The sequence below is a fragment of the Suncus etruscus genome, chromosome X (genome assembly GCF_024139225.1).
Source record: "Suncus etruscus isolate mSunEtr1 chromosome X, mSunEtr1.pri.cur, whole genome shotgun sequence".
NCBI lineage: Eukaryota > Metazoa > Chordata > Mammalia > Eulipotyphla > Soricidae > Suncus > Suncus etruscus.
Window position 1 is genome coordinate 88,085,898 of NC_064868.1, and position 24,602 is coordinate 88,110,499.

A 24,602-nucleotide genomic window follows, 5' to 3' on the forward strand; every position below is an offset into this window, starting at 1 on the left:
TCTGCAGGACTATTGCATGGAGATATTAGAATAAGGACATTTGTGGGAAAGATGCTCTTCCTTTTCAGGAGAGTGGACGCTGTGGAGGCAAAGCAAGGAGAGAAATGGGAGATGCTTAGAACACAAGCAAACAATTTTTTTATTTAATTTATTTAAAGAAAATGCATTACATAGTTGACATAACGGATCAGAATACATTTTTAGGAAGATCAAAAGCAACATTTTAAATAGAAAATTGAAAGAAAAACTAAAGAGTTGGAAGAAAAAGGAAAGAATATTTTTGAAAATTATTGACTCACAATGAATTCATTGAAGCACCAGGAGAAAGTTTAGAAAGCTCTTCTTTAAAGGATAGGAATTAAAATAAAACACAGTAATAACAGTGTGAGAGTGGCAATTGTTGTTGTTTGCATAGGCCCAGCAAAATATGGGTAAATAGAAAAAAAGCCTTGGCCTAAATAAAAGAAGACCTTATCCCTGAAGTTTTCTGACATAAGACTGACTCTGGGTTCCAGGCATACTAGGTTGTCCAACCCCTGAGTCATTCTCTGTGGTGAGGTCGAAATTTTTTCACACATTAGCTGTTGTTGGTTTTGCAGACTCCAGAAGGCCAAATCACAGACCAAAGTGGTGTCCAGGATTCAGCACCCTCCTCCAGACTATTTCTAATGACATAAAAGGGACATGCATATCTCCTTTGAATATTCCCTTTTACAGTGACAATTGTGCCACTATTTTTTGTTTGTCTGTTTCTCTTTCTTTGTGATCTGCTGAACAAGGAATTCTGGTAGAAGTCTTTCACTTTAGAATTCATGTTAGAATCAAGTTAAGGGGATTGTTGGACTTATCTCCCCAGAGGCACCAATAATACATTGTGACATTGTTCCTCTTTTGCATAGGTGCATTAAAATGGGAAAATACTACATATGCAAACAAGTTATTATATAATATATATAGGAACAGAAATTTTGTAATGCAGTTAGGCCATATATTCTGAACACTGGCACAATGACTTGGCTCAGGCCTCCGAAGAATGGGCATTGCCCATTCATTGACCATCTATGGAAACAACCACAATTGTCTAAAACATCACCAGAAAGCAAGCCTCTAGCAGGGAAGACCCTACCCCACTACCCTGGCATTGACTTTACTCCAAGGAGTGTTCCCTTAACACCCAGATGACTCAGAAACAGCAACAACTTGCTTGTCGGGCAGGACGCTCTGCATCTAATGATACCCTGACTTCGATGAAACACTGAAATCACACAGAAACCAGAGTCTTTCTGGCACAGAAACAATTTATTTCTTTGTCAAAAATGGAGACTATTGGGGCCAGAGAGGTGGTGCTAGAGGTAAGCGCCTTGCAAGCGCTAGCCTAGGACAGACCATAGCTCTATCCCCTGGCATCCCATATGGTCCCCCCAAGCCACGGGCAATTTCTGAGCACACAGCCAGGAGTAACCACTGAGTGTCAAACGGGTGTGGCCCAAAAACCAAAACCAAAAAAAAAATGGAGACTGTTCAGAGGCACCTACCGCAACATACTAACGTTTGTTAAAACTGGGTGATGCTTTCTTCTGTAGGATAGAAATAGCTCACAGAGTATCATGAAAAACTTCTAATTGTAAGAGCAAAAGAGAAGTCAGTGAAATTCAGGCCACCACTTCTTTTCTGAGCAGTTCTTCAGAGGCAGAGGAGTCCAATAGTATAGTCACTGGTCTCCCAGGAATAGGAGACAAATCCGGTTTTGCAAAATTCAAAATGCGCGGCCAGAAGGACTTGCAAGAGTCTTCCTAAACAAAGCCCCATTCAAATGTTTTTCCTGCTGTTTGATTGAGATGAGGATCCAGTCAAATCTCTTAGGAATAGTGTCAAATGCAGGCCTGATGTTTCAAAAGCTTTAAGAAAGAGCTGGATTTCTCCCCCACTCTCAATGCACACTGGTAGATTTTTGAACAGTTGTAGTGATGAATCACACGAGGGAGCTATGGGCAAAGGGAGATAGAGGATGGTCTGGGGAGGGGCAGATTGTTCTGGAAATGGATAGTGCATGGTCCAAAAGACCCATATGACTTGGAATCTGAGTAAGAAGGAACTACACTTTCTCCACTGCACAGATGATCTAAAAAGGGGGCAACAAGACTCTCTCTGGCTACCCCCCATTCCAAATCAATCCCAAATAATGACTAACCAGGGCTCAAATGGTACAAAATTATTTCACTATTTGATGTTATTGGTCTGGAGGAGCTTCTGAATGTTGAAGCATGTGTATTTAATAACCATACATAGCAGTATTAAAAGAAAAGAAGCCCAGAAACTCTTTAAGTTGCCATAAAAATTACCTGTGTTTTATTAGAATGGTATTTAATATTGATCATCAGTTTCTTAACTTGAAAGTTTACACAATCATTAATTTATAATTCCTCCTAGCAAACCACTCAGTCATTTAGTATGGTTTGCTGATCAGCACCTAATTAACATAAAAACATTTTGCTTTAGATAAAGCCACTCTCCTGTAGAAATCATCTGCCAAATAGATTCACCCCTATTGGATTTAACCCATTAGATGTATCTTCCAATAGTAAAAATAAGTGGCATTACAAGAGACCCCTTTTGCCCTAACCAGTTCACCATAAAACCATTAGAAAAGAGCTCTTTCCTGTCTTTCTTGTCCCTCAAACACACATGCAGACACAGGGCTTTGTCCTGGTTGTCAATCTGACCACATCGAAGAGATCTGCTGAGGTGGTGTTCGCGCATGCGGTGGCATCATTGAGGCTGGCTACTGCTGTGCTGCTTTGCCAACAACTGCTATTGAACATTTGCCACCTTTCTTGCTGCTGCCAAAGCTCAAGATTAGATGCAGGGAGGCCAGAAGCCCTCACAACTTCATCTGTAAGCACAGCAGGAGCCCAGCAGTGTGGCAGAGAGAGAAACATTGGAAATCATAAGTAGGAATCAGTTGGAATCATCAACTGCCTCGAATGGGCACAGGTGAAGTGAGAAGGGGGGCAGTAAATGGGGATCAGAATTCAAAGATCCAGCCATGACTTGAAAGGGAGAGGGGAGAGAGGAGAGAGAAGAGAAAGGGATAAAAGGGAGGCAGGAGACAGAGAGGAGGAGAAAAGCCAGGCAAAATTAAAGAAAAGAGAAGAGAGAAGGGAATAGAGGAGAGAGGGGAGAATGATGGGAACAGAGGGGGAAAGGTGAGATAGAAAAAGAGAAAAAAGAAAAGTGAGAGGAGAAAGAAGAGAAGGGAGAGGGAAGAGAGACAGACTATAAGAAGAATGAGAGACTAGGAGGATGGGAGGGAGAGGAGGGAGGAGAAAAATCGGAGAGAGAGGAGGGGTAATGAAGGAGAGGAGAGAGAATATAAGAGAGGGAGTAGGGGGGAGAGTGAAGAAGAGAGTGGAGAAAGGAGAGAGGGTAGGGGAAGGAAAGAAGGGGTGAGAAGAAGGGAGAGGGGAAGTGAGGGGAAACAGGAGAGGAAGGGAATGGGAAGGGAGTTGAGAAGAGATTGGCAGAGAAGGAAGTGGAGAGGGGAGAGAGGGGAGAGGAGGAGGAGGACAGGAGACCTTTGAGAGCAGGGTTAGGAGAGCACACCTCTCTTGTAATGGGAGGATAGAGAAGGAAGCTGGTTGTTACTGTCCTGCAGGACTCTCTCTTTCTCTCTGACACTGTGGGTGTTTGGTTCTGGAAGTTCCTCTGATTGGAACTGTTCTGGCAACCTGAGTGTTGAGCAGATTCTCTGCCTCCTCTATACCCACTGGATGCTATTGACACTTTCTCCCTCACTCTAGCAGGTGGGGCAGCCAAATGTCTACAGATATTGCCAAATGTCACTTGGTGTAGGGTGGGCGTGTGACTATGTATGTGTATCTACATGCAGGCACATATGTGTGTTGGGAAATTCCTTCTGGATGAGAGTGAGTAGTGTTGCACATTTCAAGCAGGCAGATGTGGGATTTGAGGGCACAACTGTGGCCTAATTCACTGTTGTTTTCAGTTGTCTTGTCTCTGCACCAAAAGGTCTGCTGAAGCCAGAACCTCTGGAACTCAGACTGTGCCCTAATTCGGAGTGAGAAATGCTGGAGATGCTGTTAGGATGAGATCACCCTGTAGGGTGGGCCCTACCAAGCATGATTGATGTCCTTGGATGGTCACGTGGTGATGGATACTAACATGGTTGCAAAATTTGTGAGCAGGAATATGAGTCTAGAGTGAACCCTGGTGTTGTGAACATTAACGGCAGCTGTCCTGTAAGCATCAGTAAGTCATAAGACTTAGCACTTTGGTCTGCAGAACAGAGAAAACATTCCTGCTGTCTAAAATTCATACTTTGTGAGTCTGTTCCTTCTTACTGAGTTGTCGTTAATTAGTGAATATTTAGCATTTAGGGCTATAGCTTAATACCTCTTTCTGTACATCATCTCCAGCAAGGCCATGCAGTACCTTGGTTATTGCAGGACTAGCAAGCATGTCCTCTGTGTTTCAATTGGTCTGTTAGCAAAGTTACCTTGCAGGGAAGGCATTTTCAGTTTCAATGTATGGAGCTGCATCAAGAAGTCAGAGCAATCTGTACAAAACTTGTTTGGTCTCTTCCTTCTTCATTCCTGGCGCATGGTGCTATGCCAGTTTTCTCCTGTCATCCTGAATTAGTTACTTACACATGCAATGGGATGTGGAAATAATTGCTTTCACGGAGTCTGAGATTGAGGGTCAGCAGAAAATCCAATAATCTTGTGGTGTGTCCCTCCATTTTTGTTTTGGAGTGAGTACAACAAACAGCACCAGAGCTTGCTCTTGGATCTATGCTCAAGGATCATTTTTAGTGAAATTCAGGTTAAGGATGACCCAGGATTGGTTGCATGCTTGGCAAGAACTTTATCCCTTGTTCTGTGTTTCTTGACCCAAACCTTTTCTTCCTTTCCCTTCTCCCCTCTAGAAGCTTGAACACTCCCCAGCCCATTCTTAGTCTTCAACCCTCCCTGCATCTTCCTTGAGTTATTTCATTTTGAAACAAAACTTAAGGGAAATTGATCAAGCAGCTTTCTGGCACACTGACAACATGTATATGTCTACAGGGAACTCAAGTCATCCAGGGTTTTCAGCCCTGACCAAATTAGTGGAAGTATGTGGTGCCTAGAATCTCATCATCTTTGCAGTTCTCCTTCATGGATAAAAGTTAGATGAAAGCAGATGGTTTCCAGTGACTACATATGCAACATCAGGATGCAGATAGTATTACCAGTGAATTGACAATTCAGAATTTCTTTCTTTTGATTCTTGAACTATAACATGTTCACAACTTCTCTAACTCCTGGATTCAAGCTCTCCTCAGGGGCTGGGGGTGGTCCTCAGTTATTAATTCTAAGTCTGAGGAAGGTGAAGAGAAGAAAGAGAAAATTGGCTGAGGCAGAGGACCCCCTAGTTCCACTTTGTCTAAGATCTCTTTGTTTAATTTTCCTCTGTCTTGATTGGGACTACTTGAGTATGAAGACACAGTTGCTGTCTCAAATTAGATTAGAAGTGGAGTTGGAAATAGGTGGATTAAAAAACTGGACTCAAAACTTGAGCCATGTGACAGACATGATAAGAGTCTCCATTCACATGCATTTTCGTTGTGCCATGTACCTCATACACTCACCAGATGGAATTCTGACAACTACCCTGGGCAGATGGATGTCATTGCACCTATTACAGACATTATAATTGAACAACCAAGAGGCCAAAGAGCTAAGGTGAATTTTACATAATTGTAAAGTGCAGAGAACAATTTAAATTCCTATCATGCTTGTGGAAAACTCTTTCTAGATCACCTCATTGAGTCTAGGCAAGATATGCCTTGTCTTTTGTGCAGGAGCTGGAGTTTTCCAGGGTGGATGGGAATGGTTATCTGGAGAATTTGCTAGCAATACACAGAACAAGAAACTGTTCTCATAAAAGCCACAAATATTCTACCCTATCCAAAACTCACAAATATAGTTCAAATATATACACAAATATATATTGTGTAAGGGATTGTAATGTGTCTGCCTTCCCCTCTCATAAGAGACATATATGCCATCCACCTAGGTTACGCCAGGTGGGCTCGTTAACCCAGTGACTTGTGGGCAGCCTCACAGGAAGATGAAGATATGATCATTGGGAAAAGCAGTCGGTGGTGATGGAGGCGTGCTGCAGCTGGGAACTAGGGCACACGTGGATCCTTGGGCAGCTGGAACAGGTAAGAATGTTCTCCCTGAGAGCTCCAACAGGACCAAGTGCTGCCAATAGGTTGACTTCAGTCTTGCCATCTCCAGAGAGTAAAAACTCAGATGGTCCTTGTAAGCCTCTCTTAGAACCCAGTTTGTGGTACATTGCTATAGAAGCCCAGAGAAATGAGGACACATGGCAAATAGGAAAGTTTTCTCATTCATTGAGAGGTCAAAGCCAGGGAGATGGCCTCAACTTCTCATCTATCTCCTCCCTGGCAGAGGGAAGAAACAGGTGGAAAGTGATGGTCCTCTAGAACCTTGGAGGAACTCTTGCTGACTGTTTGATTCAAATCCACTAAAAGACCATTTGGATTTTTGACCTCCAGATCTGTAAGGTAATATTTGTATTGTGTTGAGCCTCAAAAGTGCAGTTAACTTGTTTTAGCATCGAGATGTGTTGAGTATGGTGACAAAATATGGTCCAGCACCTGGTATTCAGTTGCTCACTTGGACACCAAAGATAGAAGAAACAGGACCACACTATTTTGTTAACATCTGTTGTATAGGACATGATAAAAAAAAACTGAAAGGTAAAATAGATGTTTCCTCAGATTTGGATATTTTAAAATATGAAAAGAGAAGGGCCAATGTAAGTTAAGTGGAAATAAATACGTGATTGATATTATTTGCTTGTATCTATTTATTCACTGGTTAACATTGGTTGAGAGCTTTCTTTTGTGGACTTCAGTTTGGGTTTACTCAAAGGCAAGATAGAATCAAATACAAATACTTTATGGAGAAAAGTGTCCAAAAATTGCATAGATAAGACTGTAAGAAAAATTGGTATTCCCTGGTAAAAAAAAAAAAAAACCTTCTCAAAATCCCCAATAAAACCTTAAAAAATAATAACACACAAAAAGTAAATCCAGGGGCTGGAGTGATAGAACAGCGGTAGGGCGTTTGCCTTGCAGTGGCAGATCCAGGTCAGACCTTGGTTTGATCTCTGGCGTACCATATGGCCTCCCAAGCCAGGTGGGTTTTCTGAGTGCATAGCCAGGAGTAACCCCTGAGCATCACCGGGTGTGGCCCACCCCCCAAAAAAAGTAACAAAAAAGTAATAAAAATAAACTTTTAAAGCAAAGTTTTTTTTAAGTATTGGTATTAACATGCAATGTTAGTGTTTGGGAAAGAAAACTAAAATTTTAGATTACTATAAGGCAGTGCTTCTCAATTATTTTCTGTCATGCCCCCCCCTAGAAAGAAGAAAACATTTTTCACGCCCCACTGCAAGACTGTAAATAGTATCTTTATTAAAAAAAACTTTAACCTCCAAAACAAAAATATATAAAATAATTTGAGCTGATTTTTTAATCAGAGGTGATGTCTGGATTAATGGCTATAATGACACGTTTTGCAATGCATAGCTTTTCGAAGCGGGGTTTGAAGCAACACACAGCAACTCTCAGTTCCAGAGGCATACAGAGACATAAACATGGGGCTTAGCTTGTTATGTCAGTATTTACCGAGGTCAAACGCGCCCCCCTTTATGGAGCCTCACGCTCCTCTGGGGGGCATGCCCCACTATTTGAGAAGCACTGCTATAAGGGAATGACAGATTTTAAAAGGATTTTGTATAATTTATAGCTCTAGACTATAAAAATTAAAATTAAAATTTCATGATTCTTTTAATCACTAGATTAGATATAGCTAGAAAATATATCAATAAATTAGAAGATATACCCAAATAAATTCTTCAGAACATAGTTCAGAAAGAGAAGAAGATAGGAAATATGAAAACATGATCAGGAGACATGGAGGATTGGGAAAGATCGACTGTAATTAATATTCCTGTTTGAAGATAGAAAACAAAATAAAGTACTAGCATTAAAGATCTAGCTGCTTCAGATTTTCTAAAATTGCTGAAACAAGCCAATCTTCAAAGCAAGAATACAAATATGAACTTAATGCAGAAAATTAAACCTAATATAAAGCTATTTCAATGAATTTATAGAACGTCTAAGAAAAAGAGACTATCTTAAAAGCAGACAGAGAAAAAAGACAATCAAAACTGCATTATTATTAACAAAATGCCTTTCAGATGAACAACTGAAGTGAGAAAACAGTGGACTAATTTAATAGATTGATAAAACAGTAATCAACATCTATTATCTAAACAAAAATTTTTCAATAGATGACAAAGCTATTTAAAAAACCAATTTTGAGTGTTTGTTATTTATAAAACTTGAGTACTTAAATATTTTAAAACTATACTTAAGACAGGAGCAAAATATAAGGCCTGAAAGCCTGAATGTTAAAAACTGAGTTAAAATGCTGATTGATATGTGTTATCTAAAGAAACACTGGTGGTATAAAGTAATAAAGACTGTAAAATATTGGACAATGATAGCAGTTTAATTTATAAATTAGCTCGATGTCTATGGATTCTGTGTTTTTCAGAGAGAAATATTATCTGAAATATTATTCACATGTGGAGAGCAACATCTATTGTTTTTGTTGAGACCATGTAAAATAGAGAGGATATGTTGTAACTGGCTGCTCTTTGAACATTTGGTTCTCAGGTAGTCAACAGCTTGCATATTGTTGCTAATTTAGTATTTAATTCTGGGGTACTCTAAATAACTAAGCTTAAGTGGAAGAAGAGATTATTGTAACGTTTAAGTAGAAATAAATTATATCTCTCTATCTATCATCTATCTATCTATCTATCTATCTATCTATCTATCTATCTATCTATCTATCTATCTATCTATCTATCTCTCTCTCTATCTATCTATCTATCTATCTATCTATCTATCTATCTATCTATCTATCTATCTATCTATCTATCTATCTATCTATCTATCTATTGATAAATTTAACCTACAATTGAATACAATTGAATTCTTCAAGTTGTATCTGTGGAGGATGAAGCTAAGAGATATCACAAGACTGCTGATTAGCCTAGAAAGGATATGTCCATTTTTCTGACTCTGAGTTTAGGATTCTTTTCCCAATATTATGTAGTCTTCCTGTTCATACAGAAGACTTATTATATATATGTAACTCTTTGATGTAAGGGGATTCTGTTTGTGGGTATCATTTGGATGTGATGTCACCTGGATTAAAGTGTCAGTTTGTCTTGGAGTGTGACTACTTCAAGAAGGATAAACTCAGTCTATTCAAAAACAGGATGAAGGACTAAGTTTCTGAGTAGCTTAAGCTAACTTCCTGATAAATTCCTGATATTACAAGAATTGGTGTTCTTTACATAGGTTGGTGAGGAACTTGTTGGAGCTTAGCTGGTTAAACAATGATGGTAATATGGTGGTCTGTACTGGCTTGCAACAGAAATGGTAGCTGCAGAATTTAGAACTATAACACATGTGTGCTTATCTTCATGTATTTCAGGAAAAGAACACTCTAAGATGCCATGTTTAGGACTGGCACCTCGTGAAGATAAATGAATCAGTTGGTATCTGTACATTGACAACATCTGGTGAGGGTACAGAGGAACTTGAATAGACCCTGATATTCTGAGAAACTACCCCAATCTGCTATGTTATATAATATATGGACTGTTAGTTAAAATTTTCCTTGCTGATGAGCACTACTATTTTTCTCATAGCTAGATTGGATAATTTTTAAAATTTTACTGTGATTCTGTGGTTGACAATGTTCTAAATGGTCTCTCAGGACACTATTCTTTGTTTCGGAACGATTTTATTTTATATTTATAAAATCTTTTATTTAAGCACCATAATCACAAGCTTGATTGTAGTTGGGTTACAGTCATAAACAGAACACCCCCCTTCACCAGTGCAACATTCCTACCACCAATGCCCCCCAACCCTCCTTCCCAAACCCTGCCTGTATTCCAGACAGGCATACACCTCCTCTCACTCATTAACATTGTCATGATAGTTATTAGTGTAGTTATTTCCCTAACTGCATTAACGACCCTTTGTGGTGAGCTTCATATTGTGAGCCAGTCCTTGAGGCCCTCATCTCTATTGTCTCTGGGAATTATTACAATAATTTCCTTAATTTTTCTTAAAACCCGTAGATGAGTGAGAATATTCTGTCTATCTCTCTCCCTCTGACTTATTTCACTCAGCATAATAGATTCCATGTACATCTACATATAGGAAAATTTTATGACTTCATCTCTCCTGATGGCTGCATAATAGTCCATTGTGTATATGCACCACAGTTTCTTTAACCATTCATCTGCTGAAGGGCATATTCGTTGTTTTCAGAGTCCGGCTATTGTAAATAGCACTGCAATGAATATAGGTACGAGAAAGGTATTTTTTTGCGCCACACCCATTTGATGCTCAGGGGTTACTCATGGCTAAGCGCTCAGAAATTGCCCCTGGCTTGGGGGGACCATATGGGACGCCAGGGGATTGAACCGCAGTCCGAGAAAGGTATTTTTGAATTGTACTTTTGTGTTCCTAGGGTATCCTGTGTTTCAGGTATCTTTAGAGGAATTGCATTAAATCTGTTCAATTCTTTGGGAGTATTGCCATTTTAATTATATTAATTCTGCTAGTACATGAGCAGGATATGTGTATTCAATTTCTTGTGTTCTCTTATTTCCTGCAGCAGGTTATTGTAGTTTTCTTTGTATAGGTCCTTCACCTCTTTAGTTAAGTTGTCCACGATATTTGCGTTTTTGTGGCACCAATGTGAATGGGATTGTGTTTTAATGTCCACTTATTCTCTATCATTATTGGTGTACAAGAAGGCCATTGATTTTTTGCGTGTTAATTTTGTAGCCTGCCACTTTGCTACATGAATTCATTGTTTATAGGAGCTTTTTGGCAGATTATTTGGGTTATCTAAATATAGTATCATGTCATCTGCAAACAGTGAGAGCTTCACTTCTTCCTTTCCTATCTGGATGCCCTTTATATCTTTTTCTTGACTAATATGGGCAAGTACTTTCAATACTATGTTTATTATGAGTGGTGAGAGTGAGAAAGGGCAGCCTTGTCTTGTTCAGTAGTAAGCTGTTTTATTTCCAAGTGTTAAAGTTTTTCTTCTGTGTCCTTTGTAGTTCACATCTAATTTCAGTGCCTTGTTAACAGCAGAGGTAGTCTGCATGATTCTTTTTTTTTTACTTTTTTAAAATTATATATATAATTTTTATTTTGACCATATTGGCTTACATATCTTTCACAGTAATATTTTAGACACATATCAACATTGGATCAGGGGGAATTCCCATCACCATATTTGTTCTCCCTCCACCCCTGTTCCCAACCTGCATCCCATATCTCCCACCCTCAGCCCCAGGGATGCTAAAACAAGTGGTCCCCTCTGTGTCTAGCTTCCTACTTAGTGATCGTACATCTGTTTGGTCCTGGTACCCTCCCCTATTCTTCCCTCTACTTGAGAGGCAGAACTAGATAGTTCAAGTTATGCGGTTTTGTTTAAAGAAAATAAAACCAATGAAATGGGTAAAAATCAAATAAGCCAAAAATGGGTAGGGTCCTTCTAGAGGCTTTCAACCTCAGTTTGAGAGAGAAAAGTAAAAAAGGAATTGAAACACCACAACAATAAAAAAAGAGATATCATATAAAATATACAGTGAAGGGCGGGGAAAATATCCAGTGAGCACTACAGCAATAATGACAAGCACCGCATAATATTCTCGGTCCTGAAGTAAAAACATGCCAGAGTGCATAAAGAAAGAAAAAGATCAAATAAAATAAAATAAAACTAGAGACATCAACTTCAATATCCACACCAAAATAAAGAAGTAAAAAATACATAAATAAAAGAGATTATTTTGTACTTTTTTCCTGCATAGGCACAGTAAATATTGGGGACATTAGAGAGGGAATTCCCTTGGCCTAAGAGATACAGGGTTTCTCCACCCTTGAAGTATATTGTCATGGGATTAACTATAGACTCCTATTCATTTTCTCTCCCCTTGGTGCTTTTGTGATGTATGGAAGACTTCTGCTTCGTCCTGAGTAATAAAATTAGACTTCTGTATCTAGAGATGGTGGTATCGTCAAGGTGTGGAGCTTATGATGAAGTCTTTCTTTGTGGTTCTAGTTGTTCTGTTCCTTCAGTGTTGTTTTAATCTGTCTTCTGTAGTTGGTGGTCTTGGTCTTTGCGCTGATCCTAGGATGGAGCCTGGGATAGAGTCTTTCAATTTGTTTCCAGATGACCCATTCAGTTGCGATTATTTCAGTCAGACCTCTGGAATTAGAGATCTTGTTTGTTGTACAGATCATAGACCAAAACCTAGACTAGGGCTTTTTTATCCAGTCATGATTGTAGCAGCCAGGCATCTATAGATAGCGATTTTGGATTTAATCTGCATGATTCTTATCCTCTTTATTTTAAGGTGGTATGTTTTATGGTCCAGCATCATGTCTAACACTGTGCCCTGTGTACCCATCCCTTTACCACGTATCTCAACATCTCTTGATCTCAACGCCTGGCCCTGCAATTCAATTTGGTGGATCAGGTGTCCCATTATGTTGCCCTGGAACCATTATTGTGAACTTACTGTGTTGCTTTAAGACACACAGCACATATGAGAGAGATCATTTGGATGATACTTTGATAACTACTATCTGACCTCTATGATGATCTGAGTTCTTTCTATGCTTACACTGTTATTTCTGTTATATAGTGCCTTGTGCCTGGCACACAGCTAACTTCATTTCACATTATTGAATGTAAGGATGTTATTAGTGAATGTCAGAATCACTGAATGTAAAAATATTATTTATGGGCACATGTGTTCCCTGAATACTTAGTGCCTGTGCACATGTCAACCGCATCTCCCCTCTTGAGATGTGGATTTCCTACTTGCATACTGGATTGTGTACTGGGGCTCTCTCCACCTGTGCTCTTTCTTGAGAATGTTACTTATTTCTCTCTCTCATCCTTTCTCCTTTTCAGTAACTTTAAATAAAATTTGTTTTTACTTAAAAAAGAATATTATTTAAGTATGAATAAGTAAAGGTATGCCTTAGATTAGATAAAATTAAATAAAAATGTACTCATTAGTAAAATTTGATTAAAAAGTAAATTTTGTAAGGGATTTTTCAGAGAAAGTAACATCTGTTTTGGATTGTATATAGGTTTTCTTTATAGAAATATTATTAGAGACACTTTTTTTGGTTTTTGGGACACACCCAGCAATGCTCAGGGGTTACTCCTGGCTATCTGCTCAGAAATAGCTCCTGGCAGGCACGGGGGACCATATGGGACACCGGGATTCGAACCAACCACCTTAGGTCCTGTATCGGCTGCTTGCAAGGCAAATGCTGCTGTGCTATCTCTCCGGCCCCAAGTGCATGTAGGATTTTATAAGAGGCAAAAGTTAAGAAGCATTACAAACCAAAGGACCATCATGAGAACCTTACATAGGTCAGAGAGGTTAGGAATAATTATGCAATGGCGAATTCAGATGGCCTAGGTTGATAGTTCTCAAATTCAAGTGCTTTGTGTTAACCTGGATGGCTTAATAAAACTGTTTTCTGAACCACACCTCAAGATCTTCTGATTCAATATTTATGTGGTAGGGATGCATAATGAAAATTCCAAACCAATTCCAGATGTTGCTAGTCATGCTGGCTTAGAGACAACACTTGAGAACTACTGGGTTGGAGATAAATTCTTTCTTTCCTTTTTCTGGTTGGGGCACACTTGACAGTACTCAGGGCTTACTCCTGGCCTTGTGGTCAGGAATCACTGCTGACAGGGCTCACAGAACCATATGTGGTGCTGGAGATCGAAACTGGTTCATCCATGTGCAAGGCATGGCCCTACTTGCTGTACTCTTGCTGCAGCTCCAGAGAACAGTTTATCAGGAAGAGGTGGTGTGGACAAACCAAAGGGATATGTTGAGATTGGAATATGGAAGGTCTTTAAATAATAATTTGAATTTTTACTGATTTTGTTGGTGCAGAAGAATGCTTGGCAATTCCTATTGATTTACAAAAAGTTAATCTTGTAATAGTTGGATGTTGTTATGATTGGGGTAGGGGTATTTTTCCCTTAGGTGGAGAGACCTGTTAGTGATTTTAGTAAGTTAGTGTTTGATGTTGTTGAGCCTCACATTTTAAAATGTTAATCCTTTTGGATGGAAATTTCCAATATTTATTACACACTTTCTGCTCTCTGGCAGAGAGAATCATGAACATCATGCATTCTCTTTATGGTTCCAAGTTATCATTCTGGACATTGTTGATTGCACTGGGTTGGAACATAGTGTACTTTCATGGGTAGGAAGGGAGGTGTAAAGTGCATTTTGCCTAATTTTAAATATCCTAGAACTGGTATGTGTTCATAGACACAAACTGGTTTTGTGTCTTCTATAGATAATATTTCTTACTCTCTCCATTCTAATTGGATGATTATAATCTGCAATGGTCTGAAAAACCAGATATAGTTTTATATAATTTAAGAGTAAATAGAAGGTGGATGAAATACTCTTTTATTAATGAAGTCTATAAGCTTTGGGGCATGAAAACTGCAACATTTATTGGGGCTCATACGTGTCTGTGATGCTCTTAGTACTTTATGACTGCATTTCATGTAAGTGAGTTTGCCAAGAAGATAAATAATACATTGCCAACGAGAGTATCATGTCTCTTTTAAAATAAATAGACTTACAAGATGTTATAAAAGCTATAATTCTGAATAAATTCATTTTAAATAAAAAGGCAGGAAATAGCAAATTACAAAACACATTGTTCTCAATTTAGTCCTTGCTCCCAATGTCCCCTACTCTGGTAACACTGAAACAAAGGTATTCCTCTGGAGACTTCATCATAGAAGTTGCAGAAAAGTCCCTAATTTGTGAGATGTTTGAGTGTTAGTAATGTGATAAAATAAGCAGTTTTCCTGTTAGACTGTCAGGAGGTAAGAAGGTAGGGGCAAAATCCCATTTGGTAGCATATTGAGTCTTCAATCAGCCTAAGTCTTTCAGAAAGAAGCGGAGTCCACGTCGAAAGTCTTCAGGCAACTGCATATGGACCTGTGGAGTTTATTAACTTGTTTTTCATCAAAGTGCAAATGTTGCAGATCTAAAATAACAGCAATGGGGAAAGGGAAGGGAAGAGAGGATGCTAGGACAAAATATATATCACTGCAGTGATATTAACATTGTAAAAAATCAAGGGGATATTCACTCATAAGATTGAAGTTTGATGGTTATATATATGCATGTATATAACGTTATATATGTAGACAGACGTAATTGACAGAAGAAATTGCTTATGAAGTCATCAAATTTTATCCTAAAAGAAAATGCCAAAATAAAATAAAATAAAATAAAAGACCACAAATGACAAACATCATAGTTAGATCCCAGATGGTATCATAAAATAAATAGCCATTTCCTTGATGGAAGCACAGGCAATTTGGCTGTGTGAAGCTACAATTCCAGCAGAGATCCTGGAAACAGATGTTGATATTGCTTGTGCATCAAAACTTTTGCAAAGAGCAAGATGTTCAGGTAGAATGAGAAACAAACAAGTGCTACCTTCAATGCTTACAGTCAGCTTCATTAGGAAACAGACCTATCCCAACAGAAGGCTGCTCTGGGATGTTCACAGCAAAACACATGGGGATGCCAGCTAGAGGTGGTAGATGTTTGCGCAGTTATACTCTAAGACCAAGAGCACTCCAATCTCTATGCTACTTACGTTCAATTTTATCCCCCATCTCATTCCCGCTTTTTCTATGTCTCTAAAGTTTTGTCAAAGGGAAAGCATACTGTAACAGTTGTCCATTGATGAATAAAGATAAAGGGTATATAGGGGAAAGAGTAATGATCTCTCATGACAGGAATTGGTTAGGACACTGAAACAAACTCAGGCAAGAAAAAGACATACAGTTGGAGAGAGTGGAGGGAGCAATGATCAAAGGTGTAGAAAAACATGTTTTATTTATAGGCTGGTGACCAGATAAGAGGTTAGAATACATTGTTTTTATTATTTTTGTTTTGGTTTGGTTTGGATTGGTTTTTGGGTCACACCTGGCCGAGCGCAGGGGTTACTCCTGGCTCTATGCTAAGAAAATTGCCCCTGGCAGGCATGGGGTACCATATGAGATGCTGGTATTCGAACTAATGTCCTTCTGCATGATAGGCAAACGCCTTACCTCCATGTTATCTCTCTGGACCCAGAATACATTGTTTTAGAGGGGTATGGGAGATTGAAAATAACACTTGAAAAAATGCATGAAAAATAATGATAGTTAAATTAGAAATAAAATATTTCCTTTTTAAAAATTAATATTTTTATTTAAACACCTTGATTACAAATATGATTGTAGTTGGGTTTCAGTCATGTAAACACCCCCTTTCACCATGCAATATTTCCATCACCAATGTCCCAAATCTCCCTCCTTTCCACTCCACTCCAACTGTACTCTAGACAGGCTTTGTACATCCCCCATTCATTCACATTGTTATGATAGTTCTCAATGTAGTTATTTCTCTAACTGCACTCATCACTCTTTATGGTGAGCTTCATGTCATGAGCTGGACATTGCAGCCCTCCTCTCTTGTCTCTGGGAATTATTGTAAAAATGTCTTTTATTTTTCTTAAAGCCCATAGATGACTGAGACTACTCTGCATCTATCTCTCTCCCTTTAACTTATTTCACTCATCATAATAGATTCCATGTACATCCATGTATAGGAAAATTTCATGACTCCATCCCTCTTGACGGCTGCATAATATTCCATTGTGTATATGTACCACAGTTTCTTTAGCCATTCATCTGTTGAATGGTATCTTGGTTGTTTCCAGAGTCTGGCTATTGTAAATAGTCATGCAATGAATATAGGTGTGATGAAGAGATTTTTGAATTGTACTTTTGTGTTCCTAGGGTATATCCCTAAGACTGGTATTGCTGGATCGTATGGAAGCTCAACTTCCAGTTTTTTGAGGAATCTCCCTATCACTTTCCATAAAGGTTGGACTAGACAGCATTTCCACCAGCAGTGGATAAGAGTTCATTTCTCTCCACATCCCCGCCAGCACTGCTTATTCTTGTACTTTGTGATGTGCACCAATCTCTGTGGCATGAGATAGTACCTCATAGTTGTTTTGATTTGCATGTCCCTGATAATTAATGATGTGGGCATTTTTTATTTGCCTTTTGGCCATTTGTATTTCTTCTTTGGCAAAGTGTCTATTCATTTCTTCTCCCCATTTTTTGATGGGATTAGATGTGTTTTTCTTGTAAAGTTCTGTCAGTGCCTTGTATATTTTGGTTATTAGTCCCTTATTTGATGGATATTGAGTGAATAATTTCTCCCACTCAGTGGGTAGCTCTTGTATCCTAGTCACTATTTCCTTTGAGGTGCAGAAGCTTCTCAGCTTAATATATTCCTATCTGTTTATCTCTGCTTCCACTTGTTTGGAGAGCGCTGTTTCCTCCTTAAAAATGCCTTTAGTCTCAAAGTCATGGAGTGGTTTATTTACCTTTTGTTCTATATATTTTATGGATTCAGGTCTGATATCAAGGTTTTAATCCAGTTGGATTTTACCTTCGTACATGTTATTAGCTGGGGGTCTGACTTCACTTGTTTGCAAGTAGATAACCAGTTGTGCCAACACCACTTGTTGAAGAGCCTTTCCTTGCTCCATTTAGGTATCTTTAGAGGGATCGCATTAAATCTGTACAATGCTCTGGGGAGTATTCCCATTTTAATGATGTTAATCCTGCCAATCCAAGAGCAGGGTATGTGTTTCTACTGTGTGTACTAGCTTATATCTTCGAGCAGGATTTTTATAGTTTTCTTTGTATAGATCCTTCACGTCTTTAGTCAAGTTGACTCCAAGTTATTTGAGTTTGTGTGGCACTAATGTGAAACAGGTTGCTTTCTTAATGTCCATTTATTTTCTATCATTATTGGTGTATAAGAAGTCCATTGATTTTTGAGTGTTAATTTTGTAGCCTGCCACATTGCTGTATGAATCTATTGTTTCTAGAATCTTTTTGGTTGAGTCTTTAGGCTTTTCTAAGTTAAGTATCATGTCATCTACAAACAGTGAAAGCTTGACTTCTTCCTTTCCTATCTGGATTCCCTTGATATATTCTTCTTGCCTAATTGCTATATCAAGTATTTCCAGTACTATATTGAATAGGAGTGGTGCGAGAGGACAGCCTTATCTTGTACCAGAATTTAGAGGAAAAGTATTTTAATTTTTCTTCTTTGAGAATAATATTTGCCATTGGTTTATGGTAGATGGCCTAAACTATATTGAGAAAGGTTCCTTTCATTCCCATCTTGCTGAGAATTTTATTTTTTTAACAAGAATGGGTGTTGGACCTTATCAAATACTTTTTGCATCTATTGATATGATCATGTGATTTTTATTTTTCTTGTTGTTGGTGTTGTGTATTATGTTGATAGATTTATGCATGTTAAACCATCCTTGCATTCCAGAAATGAAACCTACTTGATCATAATGAATGATCTTCTTGATGAGGAATTGAATCTATTTGCCAGGATTTTGTTGAGGATCTTTGCATTGTGTTCATCAGGGATATTGTTCTGTAATTTTCTTTTTTGGCATCATCTCTGTCTGGTTTTGGCATTAAGGTATTGTTGGCTTCATAAAAGCTGTTTGGAAGTGTTCCTGTTTTTTTAGTTTCATGAAAGAGGCTGGCCAGGATTGGTAGTAGTTCCTCTTGATAATTTGAAAGAATTCATTAATAAATCCATCTGGGCCTGGGCTTTAGTTTTTGGGCAGACGCTTGATTACCATTTTAATTTCCACAATGGTGGGTGGTATTTAAATATGCTACATCCTCCTTATTCAACCGTGGAAGGTTATAAGAGTATTTATCCATTTCTTCCAGGTTTTCATGTTTAGTTGCATAGAGTTTCTCAAATTAGTTTCTGATTGCCCATTGAATCTCTGCAATGTCTGTAGTGGTCTCCATCTTTTCATTTCTGATATGGTTTATCAAGTTTTTCTCTTTCTTTGTGAGTTTTGCCAATGGTCTATCAATCTTGTTTATTTTTTCAAAGAACTATCTTCTGCTTTTGTTGATCTTTCGGATTGTTCTTTGGTTTGAACTTCATTGATTTCTGCTCTAATCTTTGCAATTTCCTTCTGTCCCCCTATTTTTGGTTCCTTTTGTTGATCATTTTCTAATTTTATTTTGCATTATTAAGCTATTGAGGTATGCCACTCTTTCCTTCCTGATGTGTGCTTGCAAAGCTGCACATTTTCCTCTCAGTATCACTTTTGCTGTTTCCCATATGTTCTGATAGTTTTGTCTTCATTACCATTTGTTTCCAGGAAAATTTTAATTTCTTCATTTTTTTCATCTCAGACCCACTGGTTGTTCAGTAGTAGGCTGTTTAATTTTCAGGTGTTATAGTTGTTCTTCTGTGTCACTTTGTAGTTCACATATAATTTCAGAGTCTTGTGTTCAGTGAACGTAGCCTGAAACTTTCTATCCTCTTAATATTATGGAAGTATGTTTTATGTACCAGCATGTGGTTTATCCTTTTGAATGACCCATGTACATTTGAGAAGAATGTGTATCCAGGTTTCTGGGACTGAACTGTCCTATATATATCTTCTAGGTCTCTTTCTTCCATTTCTCTTTTCAACTCTTTTGTTGGAGTCATTATGGTTGATCTATCAAGTGTTGACAGGGTCCTGTTGAGGTCTCCCACACTTATTTTATTGTTATAATTATCCTTTTACTGATTTGTCAACAATTACATTGAATATTTTGCTGGTCCCTTATTAGGTGCATATATGTTTAGTAGTGTGATTTCTTCCTGCTGTACATATCCCTTGATAAGTACAAAATGTTGATCTTTGTCCCTTATAACTTTTCTGAGTATAAAGTTTGTGTCATGTGATATTAATATGGGCACTCCAGTTTTTTAAGGGTGTTGTTTGCTTGGATGATTTTCCTCCAGTCTTTGATTTTCAGTCTATGTTTGTTCTGACTATTCAGTTGTATTTCTTATAGCAGCAGAATGTTGGGTTCATCTTTTTGATCCATTTAGCCACTCTGTGTCTCTTATTAACTGATGCATTTAGTCCATTGACATTGAGAGAAATACTTTTCATTAGATTTAATGCCATCTTTATGTAGAAGTTTGGTTGTCTGTTTGTCTCTCTTTTCCTAAAGTAGACATTTCAGTTGTCCTTTTATAGCTGTTTTTGAGTCTATAAAGTTTCTAAGCTGTTGTTTATCTGTGAAGCCATGTATACTTCCTTCAAACCTGAAAGTGAGTTATGCTGGGTTCAGTATTCTAGGTGAAGCATTTATTTCATTGATTTTTGTCACTATGTCCCACCACTGCCTTCTGGCCTTGAGTGTTTCTTGTGACAGGTCTGTTGTTAATCTCAAGGATGCTCCACTGATTATAATTTCCCTTTTTGATCTTGCTGCTTTAAGTATTTTGTTTCTATCTGTGGGATTCTTTTTACCAAATTTTTTCTGCTGTATGGGGTTGTTATACTTCTTATATTCCAGCTCACTAATTTTTTCCTCAGCTGCTGTTACCCTGTTGGAAAGGCTTTCCATTGAGTTTTTCAATTTGTCTACTGAGTTTTTCAGACCTGTTATTTGATTATTATTTCAGTTAGGAACTTTCTAATTCCTATCTTCATGATCTCTTGATTCTTATTAGTGTTCTGTTCAACTCGAACTATACTTTCTTTGAGATCTGTGAACATCCACCAGATTTCTTCTCTAAACTTTATATCTGAGAGACTAACTAGGTGGTTGGCTATTTTCAGGTCATCAGAATTACCATCTTCATTCTCTATGCCTGGTGTTGGTCTGCATTGTTTCCCCATTGTCATGCTTGTATTGTGGGTTTTTCTACATGTTCTGGTGGTATTGATTGGCTAGATGATGTGCACGGCTGCGAAGTAGAGCAGCAGCACTCCTATGCCTCCACCCTTTGTGATTAGGTTGCTTCATCTTCAAGGAAGAGAAGCCCTCAGGGAAGAATGCAACACAGAATCAGCTCTTAGGTCGAAACAAGTAGATAAAAGTCCAAAGATGTCTGCTGTGCTGCAGAGACACAGCAGAACTCCGCTGGCTCCATCCTTTGTTGGTGGGTCGGCTCAGTTCCAAGAAAGAGAAGCCCTCAGGGAAATATGCTGCACAGAATTAGTTCTTAGGCAGAAGCAAGCAGAGAAAAGTCAAAAGATGTCTGCTGTGCTGCAGAGACACAGCAGAACTCTGCTGTCTCCACCCTTTGTGGCTGGGTTGACTCTCCCCCAAGGAAGAAGAGCCCTTAGGGAAGAATGCCACTCAGGATCAAGTCTTGGACCAAAGAAGCAGAGAAAAGTCCCAAAATGTATCTTCTATAGTGTCCATAGGAGCCAGGTACTTTGTTGCTGACTCTGAACAGAGGATGGTGCCTCAACCCCTAATGTGTGCTCATTCTTAAGTAGAACTGAGAAATTCCTTGCTGCTTCCTCCTATTTTCTGTTTTTTTTTCTTCTGAAATCCACTGAGGAGGACAAGGAAGACCCAGCGAAAACTATCTCATAGAGACTCCACAGAAGTCAGGTACTATCTCTCTTCCTGTGAAGGGAGGGTGGTGCCTGATCTCTGCTGTGTGCTTAGACACAGGAGAATGACTGAAAAACCTCTCGCTACTTTCTGGTATTTGCTGTTCTATTCCCTGAAATTCTGCTAAAGAGGCCAAAAATACCCAGTGAAACCTATGTTCTAGTGGTTCCACAGGAGCCAGGTACACTTTCTCTGACAGTTAAGGGATGGTGGTGCCTGACCCCTGCTTTGTACTTAGCCAGAAGGACAGAAAAATCTCTTGCTGCTTCCTCCATTTTCTATTCTATTCCCTGAAATTCTGCTGAATAGAACAAAAAATCCCCAGTGAAATCTACCTCCTAGAGGCTCCAAGCAGTCAGAAGATCTTTCTTCCTGTGAAGCATGGTGGTGCTTGATCCGTGCTGTGTAATTAGCCACAAGAAAAAATGAAAGATCTCTCTCTGCTTCCTCCATCTTGCTAATCTGTCCCAGAAATTCTGCTGAGGTGGCCAAGAAAGACTCAGTGAAAACTATCTTCTAGAGACTCCACTCCAACCAGGGGCTCTATCTGCTTGTGAAAGGGGGTGGTTCCTGACCCCTTCTGTATGCTTAGTCACAAAGAAAAGGACGAAAACACCACTCACTGCTTTCTCCTACTTACTGTTCTGTTTCCTGATATTGTTCTGAGGAGGCCAAGAAAGACCCAGCAAAAACTATCTCCGAGGCTCCACAGCAGTCATGTACTCTCACTCTGCCTGCGAATGAGCTGTGGTGCTGGAACCCTGCTGTGTGCTTAGCCACAAGAAGAAGGACTGAAAAATCTCTTTTTGCTTCCTCCTATTTGTTATTCTCTCCCCTAAAATTCTGCTGAGTTGGCCAAGGAAAACCCAGAAAAAACTATCTCCTAGAGGCTCCACAACACCCAGGTAATTTGTCAAAGGAAGGTTGTGACTGACTCTTGCTGTTTGCTTAACCACATGATGAAGGACTGAATAATTCCTCACTGCTTCCTCCTATTTGCTGTTATATTCCCTGAATTTCTGCTGAGTAGGCCAAGAAAGACCCAGTGAAAAATAACTCCTAGAGGCTCTACAGCAGTCAGGTACTCTCTTGTCCTGTGAAGTGAGGATGGTGCCTGACCTCTGCTGTTTGCTTAGTCACAAGTAGAAGGACTGAAATATCTCTCGCTGTTTCCTCCTATTTTCTGATCTATCCCCTGAAATTCTTCTGAGTTTTCCAAGATATACCCAAAGAAAACAATTTCATAGAGGCTGCAATGCAGCCAGAGACTCTTGTTCTGCCTTGATGGAGGTACCTGAACCACTCTTTGTGCTTAGTCATAAGGAGAAGGAATGACATATTTCTAGCTGCTTCCTCCTACTTGTTGTTTTGTCCCCTGAAATTCTGCTGCAGTATCCCTGAAAGACCCATCTAAATATATCTTCTAGAGGCTCCACTATAGCCAGGGGCTCTCTGTCTTTGCTTGTGAATGGGGTGGTGGTGTTTCTTGACCCCTTCTCTATGCTTAGCCACAAGGAAAAGGACTGAAAATCCTTTCACTGCTATCTCCTACTTGATGCTCTGTTCCCTGATATTCTTCTGAGAAGTCCAAGAAATACCCAACAAACACTATCTTCTAGAGTTCCCACAATAGCTATATACTCTTGATCTGCATGTGTATGGGCGGTGGTGCCTCACCCATGCTGTGTGCTTAGCCACAAATGAAGGAATAAAAAAATATCTCGCTGCTTACTTCTACATTCTATTCTATTCCCTGAAATTCTGCTAAGGAGGTCAAAGAAGACCCATAAAATACTATATCCTACAGGCTCCAGAGCCCAGGTACTCTGCCTGTGAGAGTATGCTTAGCTACAATGAGACATACTAAAAAACCTCTTGCTATTTCTTTCTATGTGCTGTTCTCTTCCCTGAAATTCTGTTGAGTATGCCTAGAAACACTAGTAAAAACTATTTTCTAGAGGGTCCACAGAAGCCAGTTACTCTCGCCTTGCCTTGTGAAGGGGGAGTGGATCCTGAACCTGCTGTGTGCTTCAACACATGGAGTAGGACTGAAGTCTCCCATTCCTTCCTCTTCTTAGCTGTTCTGTCCCCTAAAATTTTTCTAATGAGGCCAAGAGAGACCCAGTTATAACTATCTCATAGAGGCTCCACAACCGCCAGGTTCAATCTCTCTCTTCTCTCTCTCTGCTTGTGAATGAAGGATGATGCCTGACCCATGCTATGTGTTTAGTCACAAGGAGAAGGATTGAAAAATATCTCGCTGCTTTCTCCTATTTCCTTTTTTATCCCCTGAAATTCTGCTGAGGAGGCCAAGAAATACCCAGTGAAAACTATCCCCTATAGTCTCCACAGCATTCAGTTACTCTCTCTTTTCCTGTAAATGGAGGGTGGTGCCTGGCCCTTGCTGTGTGTTTAGCCACAAGGAGAAGGATGAAAAAATCTCTATTTCCTAGAGGCTCCATATTAGCCAGTGGCTACTCTCTTTTTCTAACTAATGAACCCCACCGTAATACATAGAAAATATCACACTTCAAGCATGACAGTGTGGAAACAGTGTAGGCAAACATTATGCACACAGAATGAAGATGATAGCTCTGATGACCCCCAAAATACCAACTACCTAATTAAACTCTCAGATAAGGAGTTTAGTATAGAAATATAGAGTATGCTCATATAACTCAAAGAAAGCATAGATCAAGCTGAATGGAACACAAAGATAGAAATCAGAAAATTTCAAACTAATATAACTTGACTTATATACTATATAACTTGACTCATATACTCAGTAGATGAATTGAAATCCTCAATGGAAAGCCAATAGGGTAACAGCAGCTGAGGACAAAATCTGTGAGCTGGATG